The sequence below is a fragment of the Lepisma saccharinum genome, chromosome 21, assembly GCF_977018435.1.
Source record: "Lepisma saccharinum chromosome 21, izLepSacc3.1, whole genome shotgun sequence".
Taxonomy (NCBI): Eukaryota; Metazoa; Arthropoda; class Insecta; order Zygentoma; family Lepismatidae; genus Lepisma; species Lepisma saccharinum.
The window spans coordinates 57,946,793-57,955,218 of record NC_139249.1 but is presented as its reverse complement, the minus strand read 5'-3'; positions in this window follow the sequence as shown (position 1 = coordinate 57,955,218).

Below are 8,426 nucleotides of genomic sequence, written 5' to 3'. Positions count from 1 at the left end.
ACGGGAAGCACAGGCCAGCGTTCGGTTGGTGAAATCCTCAAGCGACAAGTGTCGCGTGCCCCTTGTCGCTTTGGTGTGCAATCTCCCTAAAGCAAGACACTCATTGCATCGCGCATGCGCGAACAACAAACCACGGTAAAAAGTTGCAAGCTATTGAGGAAATGGCCCAGTTTGGGCGACGCACAAGCGACACGTGTGACTTATTGTGTCGCCTAGATCTGTTGTTGTAATGTGCGGTTTTCGTGTCGCCTATCTGTTGTTCGCACAATTAGCAGCGAACGCTTGCCAATAGACTGAAGGCACCGTGTTGATTGTCACTTAGTTGGGAACTCCCCCTGTAGCGCGTCGCTTCGGTCTCAGCACCCTTCCTTTAAGGAGCTTTCCGACCGAAGTAACAAGTAGCACGCGAATACGCCATATGAACGTGTCGTTTGCTGTTTGGACCCTCATGTGCAATGAATGCTATTTTACAGTCTGGAAGTGTGTGTCACTAGTGTGACATTGTGAACATCCCGTGTCGTTTGTCCCATTGGTTTGAAAGTTTCCTTACACTCATGTCGATGGCACTAAGAAAGTTTTGTGGGGTTCCCCTTGTCGTTTCATGGAATCATCATTATCGCCGCGATTAGTTTAAAGCGGAAGAAAAGGGACAGTAAATATCAAAAATACAAATGCTTCAGTGTGTATATCTTTAAAAGAAATGATGATGATGATAATAATAATGAACCTAATTCATACACAAAACTTTAGTTGCCAAGAGCATTCCACGCGTATTTTTTCTCCCGTATTATTAACGAAAGTATGACGATAACAGGACGTGGTCGACTGTCTAGAATGTTCGTTAATATCTTCGCGACCACTGTACCAAATATTATAGCAATTATCACATTCATAGGAATGCTTCATGTAAAAGAATCAGACGTTGCAGCGAAAACTCCATTTACTTCCATTATAAGCAGACGAAAACCAAGCACCGGGTTCAACACCAGCGCCTCTAGCGGATCATTTTCGAGTCAAATATACCTCATTGGAAAGCAGTGACGTGCGGTGATGTCGACACTTGGAGTAGCAATCAGTGGCGTGCCCAAGGGAGGTTGGTGTGGGCCCTTAAAGGGGGAGGCTGGGTTTAGTTTTGTTCAAAACGAGGCGATACTTGATGTCCGAGATGATCTCGTTCGAAACTTTGGTATCATATTTGAAGAAGTTGGTAAAAATAAATTTAAATTACTGTGTGTCTTATCACACATACCAAGCGTATGATTTATTGACTTCTATTTTTCAAAATGTCGTGTATTTTGTTTACTGTAATTGCAAAGATAATGCATTAGTAACAAATGCGATCCTGTGCTGCTCGTATTAATCTATTTATAATATAATTCCGTATTTCGATGGTTCACAGCATCGAAACAAGATATAATGCAGAAAAACGTTATTAAGTAAAGTTTTGCTTTAAGGACATATACGTCGAGAAACTTTGAGTGGTGACACAATGTACGTGTTGCTTATACTAAACATTTCGTGGGTCAGGACGAGATATCTCGCCTTCAATTACACAATTCAATGCGCAGAGCTCTGGATTCCACTTTAAACTGCAGATTCAGTCCCGATTAGCCCATGAAGTGATTATACATAGAATAAGTTTTAACAACTTCTGAGTGGGCACCGAAACAAAAGAAAAGCACAAACAAGAACGAGAAGAACATCACCACACAGGAGGGCCTCCCCAATGGCGCAGTGGTATCGTCGTCGCCTTGTAATCAAGGGGTCCCGGGTTCGATACCCGGTGGAGGCACAAGTGGTTCGGATCCCACTTTAAACTGTAGGTCCAGTCCCGATTAGCCTTACTGTGCATAAAGTGGACTTAAAACACCAAATCAATCCAATCCTCCTCGACCAAGCATACCAGCTATAGGAGTATCCACTTCGAGCACTGTAGATCATAAAATAAAAACACTGGAAAGAAGGAAATGTCCACAGAATTTCAATATGGAAGAAAAATGAACTTCACAAAATGCCCCCAAATAATTGTAACATTTAACCCATACGCTGTGAACCCTTAGGGCAAAGGGATAATTCGACTCCACATCAAACTGAGTTTTGGGATCACTTTGAAGTAACATGGAACAGGTGTAAACTATTTTAGAGTTTTTTTCAGCTCTTATTTGAATATAAAAAGGCTTAGAGCCATCTTGAAAATATTTGATGTGAAGTTACATTCAAATACCACACGTAAAATTAAAATTAGTTATAAAAGTTCATGATTTATCAAATTTAATTCTTTATATTGTGCAGCAACAAAGCAACGACTGGTTGAGTAACTGGATCTTTCTATACTGGATTCATGCAAGAAATAATAAGTTATGTCAGCGTTTCGTTAAAAAACGCAACAAAAGTTTTTTAGTGCCTAAAAACCTATTTTGCTTGTTAGAACCTATTTTAGGTTCCACTGTTACCTGTGCAATACAAAGTGGTCTGATCTGTGTGGTCACTATATTTTTGTTGTAAGATTTTCAGAATATAAGATGATCCTCACAGACAAAATTGCGGAGTTTTATTGTGGATAACATGAAAACAGATTGGTGCCTAGCTATACGGCGATGAGTGGATTTTAATAGCAAATTTCCAATGTTGAGTTCTGCCATCGCCGTAGGGTTAGGCAACACACATAACGTTATGCAAGATAGTGCATATTTCAGGATATATGTGTCCCATTTTCAATGCCGGTGACTATACCTAATCAGCAGTATTCAGAAATTTTGAACTATTTTAAGTTTTTTTTAACCTACTTCAGGATTTTTCGAGTCTAACTTAAGATTTTTAGAACCTATTTTAGGGTTTTTCGAACCTATTTTAGGATTTTTCGAGCCTAACTTAAGATTTTTAGGACCTATTTCAGGATTTTTAGAATCTAAAAATCCGAGGTCTAGTTATGAGATATGGGATTTTTCCTATAGATGTCCACCTGCGAGCAAGGAAGTTAATTCTGCATTTCGGAGGGGACACATATGTTAAGATAGCCGGGCCTCTCTGGCCGAACCAGAACGCCCCTGCTTATTATCGAAGATGTCGTATCATATGTTACTGGAAACCAGATTTCTGTCTTGTAAATTAAATTATTTCATAATCGACACTTTATGTTGAATTTCTAAGCTATATAAAATTTCAGAAGCAGAGAGAGAGAAAGAATATTGCGGGGCTGGTTCTACACCTCGCCACACCCTGCATTGCCGGGCGGCCACTACGCCACTGTCTCTAATTATCATGATCAATTGAGCTTTCGTGGCTGCCTTCAGTAGCTGTTATGTCAATCTTCGCAGGTTTCAGATTCAAATCTTCTGTGGAAAAATAGCGACGCATTGGCTTCGAGGAGGAGGAGGGGGGGTAACCTTGCGTCAGGACTCACTCACTGTCGAAATGTTCCCAAGTTTACGACCGCAACCATTACCCCGATGCCAAAACTGCTCGCGGATCTGATTCAGGTTTGGCCCGCTTTTGAAGGTCCTACAGGCATTTTCTTCCCCCAACTCTCGTGTTTACAATCCCGCCAGAGCCAGTTTCTCTGTGACGCAGGCCCGTAGCCAGGAATTTTTAGTAGGGGGGCGAAGTCAATCCTAGAGGGGGCAAATTATTAATATATTGTGTTGCATTGGAAGATGCCCCCCTCCCCCTCCTCCAAAAGTGATAAGTAACAGGAAAGGGATAAAAAAGGTAAAGGTAAAGTGTTCCCCTGTGAATAGCACCACGCCATGAAGGCGTATAGGAGGTGTGGGGGTAACGCTCCACACTTTCTTGATCCGGTCGTGAGTGGGGGTGATGTGATCAGCATCACGCCCCTGACCGCCTTTACCCCCCCCACCGGGTTTCCCGCAGGTACCCATGTTATTCGACGCTGGGTAGGCGCCGGAGCCGCTTCCACCGTTAGAAAAGTTCCCGGATTTGAACCGGCCGGGGATCGAACCCGGGACCTTGAGCATGGTAGTCAGACGCGTTACCGACTGAGCCACCGCGGCCACAGGAAAGGGATGATATCTTGAAACTCCAACGAACAAAAAAAGTTCGAGCAACATCAAATAACAATATTTCGATAATGACCTTTTCGAACTACCAAAGAATACAAAGATAAAGTTTAACATAAATAGGCTAATCGGGACTGTATCTACGTTACATTTACAGGTCAATAATGTTAATAGACGATTAATATGTACCAACAGCTTTGGGCTTCTCTGCAGAACTGATTAAGGAAGACGTTTATAAACCGTGCTTCATAATGTTTTCCTCTAGTTTCCAGTATGCAAGATTTTTACGCACAAAGGAATCTAACGAGAATCCAAGAACACCATTGTGTTGTGTTATGGCAAGAAAAATAGAATTAATTAAATAATAATGGTTACATATTATCTACACTTTGATGAATTGTGTAAACATTTACATTTTTTTAGGCCTACTTGCTAAAACATTAAAATGGGTCCCTTACTCCACCATGGATTCTATTTGCTTCAAATGAAAGACTCTTGCATCACTTCAGACAATCTTTGCCTACGTTAACCATTTTGCAAAATATTGTGTTGACACCTGACAAACAAATAGGAATCCCTTGATTGATCAGCGACTTCTTGGATTACACTGTCATCATTAATATTTCATGTTTTATCAAGTTTTATCGGGGGAAATGCTGTATCCTCTTTACATTTTGAAAAATACCTTCCTTAATGACTATGGTACGAAACCGAAAGATATAAGGGGCCTCCTTCGCTTTACCCCATTTCCGCGGCACGAAGTCTCTGAGCAGCTTATCGTCACCACTTTTTGAGCAGAAGAGTACAAACCCCAAATATCAGGGATTTTTATTCTGATACTAATTTTTACCAGTCACACAATGGCTTAAGATATATGAATAAAATTAGGAGAATCCACTACATAGCAGAAGAGTTGACATAATTATTTGTCAAAAAATTAGGTTGTGCCTGAGGTAGGTTTAACAGACAACTTCTGCTACAAACACAATTTATTATTATAAATATAAGAAAATAAATAGAATGTAATTTGAGAGATTTTCAATCGTATTTATTTCACTGCAGCTTTTTTCTACTTGTCATTTTCTTGAACCTACATTCATAAGGTGCCGCCTGATAACATTGACAACTTTCACAGTGTGTGCAGGACATCAAGGCAAGCAACTTTTCTCAGTCACTATTTGCGCCTCTAATTCATCTTTCGATGTTACAAGCAATCAAAATAGGCATCTTCTGTCCTTAATGGATGCAATCCCATTGTAAGCTTCGTAGTTGCAAATGTCATTTATTTTTACTGCCGTTTAAAATTCTGAGAGCAATATATAACATGCTATTGAAACGATATCATGCAAACAGTCAGGGTTAAAACTTAACTTTTCCTTTATAAAATGGATATCATAACACACACCTATGTTGCTTACCATATTTGATGCGTTTGCATAGAGAAATGATTCATAAGATTTGAAATTGATATTTACACTCCATAAGATGCTTAGTGTAACCCTATCGAACTACAAATTTTATCGCTTTCTAACCGAAATAATAATTGTGAAACACTATCACATTTTCATCGTGTTTGATAATAATTTGAGCCAGTAAGCTGTCCTACATCTTTCACTAGCCGACCTACATGGTAGGATGGTTACATAACACACTGCGAAGCCAGGGGTTCCAGGTTCGACCCTGAGCATGAGTCTTCTTTGTGAGCAGAGGCAAAACCACAATTTTTTATCTGGAGAGGGGGGTCAAGTACCAGGACAAACGTGCCAATAATAATAATAATAGTAATATAGTGGTGGTAATGGTAGTAATAATAGTAGCATTACAAGACGTTATTATTGTCGTAAATCATGCAAAAAGGGATAGAAGTCAGTGCTAAAGCATTTGTGTTTGAACAAATTATTTGAAATATTTTTCCAACACGTTCAATTTCATATTAGCTAATAATGGAAAACAAGCACACAAACCGTATTTTTCAAGGACAGAATAATTACGAACATTAATATTTTGTACATATGACAAGTATAACTTTCATGTATACAACATATATTTTAAACATATGTAACATAGAGCGACATAAAATAAGAAAACACATATGCAACATGTTAACGCTAAATTGTGTACGTATTCAAAGTTTCTTTAATATTTAATATTAATATATATATATATATATATATATATATATAATTTAAAAACATTACATGGTCAATCCATCCGCCAAATTGTCTCTCAAATGTGAACGCTCCATTTCCTCAAAAGAATTGTTCATGCATTTAAGCAGCAACAGTCTGAAGTATATATATCTGGCCTTACCTCTCTCTCGGGTAATTTAGAATGCATTACAGAAAATAATCATATTGGGATCGAAGCGAGCAGGAAAATCTTTAGTATCAAACTGAAAACAATATTTATTTAATAGGGCGCAACAAATTTCACGGGGAACATGGCATTCTCTTTAACATTTTTTTATTTAGATCGTTTTGGCTCCCAGGGCTGACTCCCGCCGCCCCCTAGTTATAGCTCTGAACGTGGGACTAAGAATAGCAGATATTGAAATTTTACGAAATGTACTTTTATTTGTAAAAAAAATTGAAATCGAGGGAGCAATTGCCCCTCTTTGTCCCCTGCAAGTGCCCTTAGCCGTCTGGAGGAAAATAGCAAGAAACACTTGAAAACTAATTCCAACTTGAGTATCCATTTTGTTCTACTATTCTTAGATTCTGCTAGTCATGTTTCTTTACTTCAATGTTTGCCCCCTTCCAGATTGGACTTCCGTTCAAGATTGGGGGGGGGGACAATGCCCCTACCCCCTGTGGTTGCAGCAGTGTTTGTGAGTGTCTCTTCATCAATTTCACGTCACTCCCTCTCTCTATCACATGAATCGCTATTACCAAAAGGTAGAAGTTTGAATCTGGAAGAGATTTTATTCCCCAAATCCTGATCCGACAATTATACGGAATCCCACACACCTTCATAAATCACAAAATCAATAAATGTCTTTGTTATATTGCTAGAGTAATACATGATCAAATTGTAAAGATTAGTGAGAATTCCAGGTAGATATGTATTCTGTATTTTTTACAGGGGGGGGGCAGTTGCCCCTCTGTTCCCTATAGCTACAGGCCTGCTGTGACGTCACCTACGTAGGTGAAACTTCTTCCGAGGGTCGCCATTTCAGCAACGAAAACATGTTGATTTGAAGAAGGGTAGTGTTGCCCACGGGACGAGACGGGACGGGCTTTTAAAAATTAGAGACGAGACGAGATTGACCATGTGTCATAAGACAAACGAATATTTTCGAGACGAGACAGCATTTCGACGAGACTCCACGAGACGAGACAGACCAAAGTCTCGTCTCGTGGGCAACACTAAAGAAGGGGGGCGTATGTCAGGCTCACACAAAGCATTTGTGGGGGGGGGGGGCAGATTCGAAAGTGTTGAATGCTCAATTGATTGAATTAGGTTATTTACGTCGTTTTCTGACACTTTGGCTAATCACGGCGATGAGGATGAGTGATGATATGATGAAATTCATATGAGAACATTCACAATGAACATCCATGCCCAGGCCGGGCATCGAAATACACGTAGAACGAAACAATTTAATAATGATTGACTACTATAAATGTGGAGCTGAAAAAAGGAAGGGGTGGGCTGACATCTGATTGGTGTCGTTCTGTCCGAGTCACTAAATAGCTATCCAGGTTCTTTACTCTGGTAGTGAGAAATCGGAATTTCAATAATATTACATTTTGATGCAAATGCATATTTTTTTTTGGTAAGGCAGAAACATTGCACAGTAGATAGGAATGTATTTTACACGTAAGTGAATAAATGGGAACGCCATTGTTTGGGCATTTTTTTGCAATTCTTTGAACCTTTTTGAAGTAAATGTAATTTTTTAGACTTTTTAAACAGTTTGTCATTTTTCGGCCATTTTTTAAGTCATTTTATGAATTTTCTACATTTTGGTGAAAGAAGGGACATTTTACATGCAAATGTAACCCTTTGAAGGAGAGAGGTTCCCGACTCTCGTCTCATTGTCTTCAGCGCAGTTCTGAATGACTGTGTTTGAAGAAACAAAGAAATTCTGTGCAGGATTGTTGACACAAGGTGTTGTATAACAATTCAGCTCAAACAATGTGATTTCCCCTATATCAGTAAATATATTGTCGCCAGACAGATTATTGTAAAAAAACAAAGGGTACAAAGTTTTGTGCTCTGTATCGGATATTTTGTCAGGGAGCAATTTGCACTCTATGGAATTGAAAGTGACTTAACAGGAAGTGATATTGTTCATTTCAAGTAAGCTACTCTTGTGTAGGTGGAAGTCGAGAAAAAAATTTCCGTGTACAAGGTTCTCTTGTCCAAAAATCGACAATCATTCGTTGTGTACTGCAACTCAGTACTTAA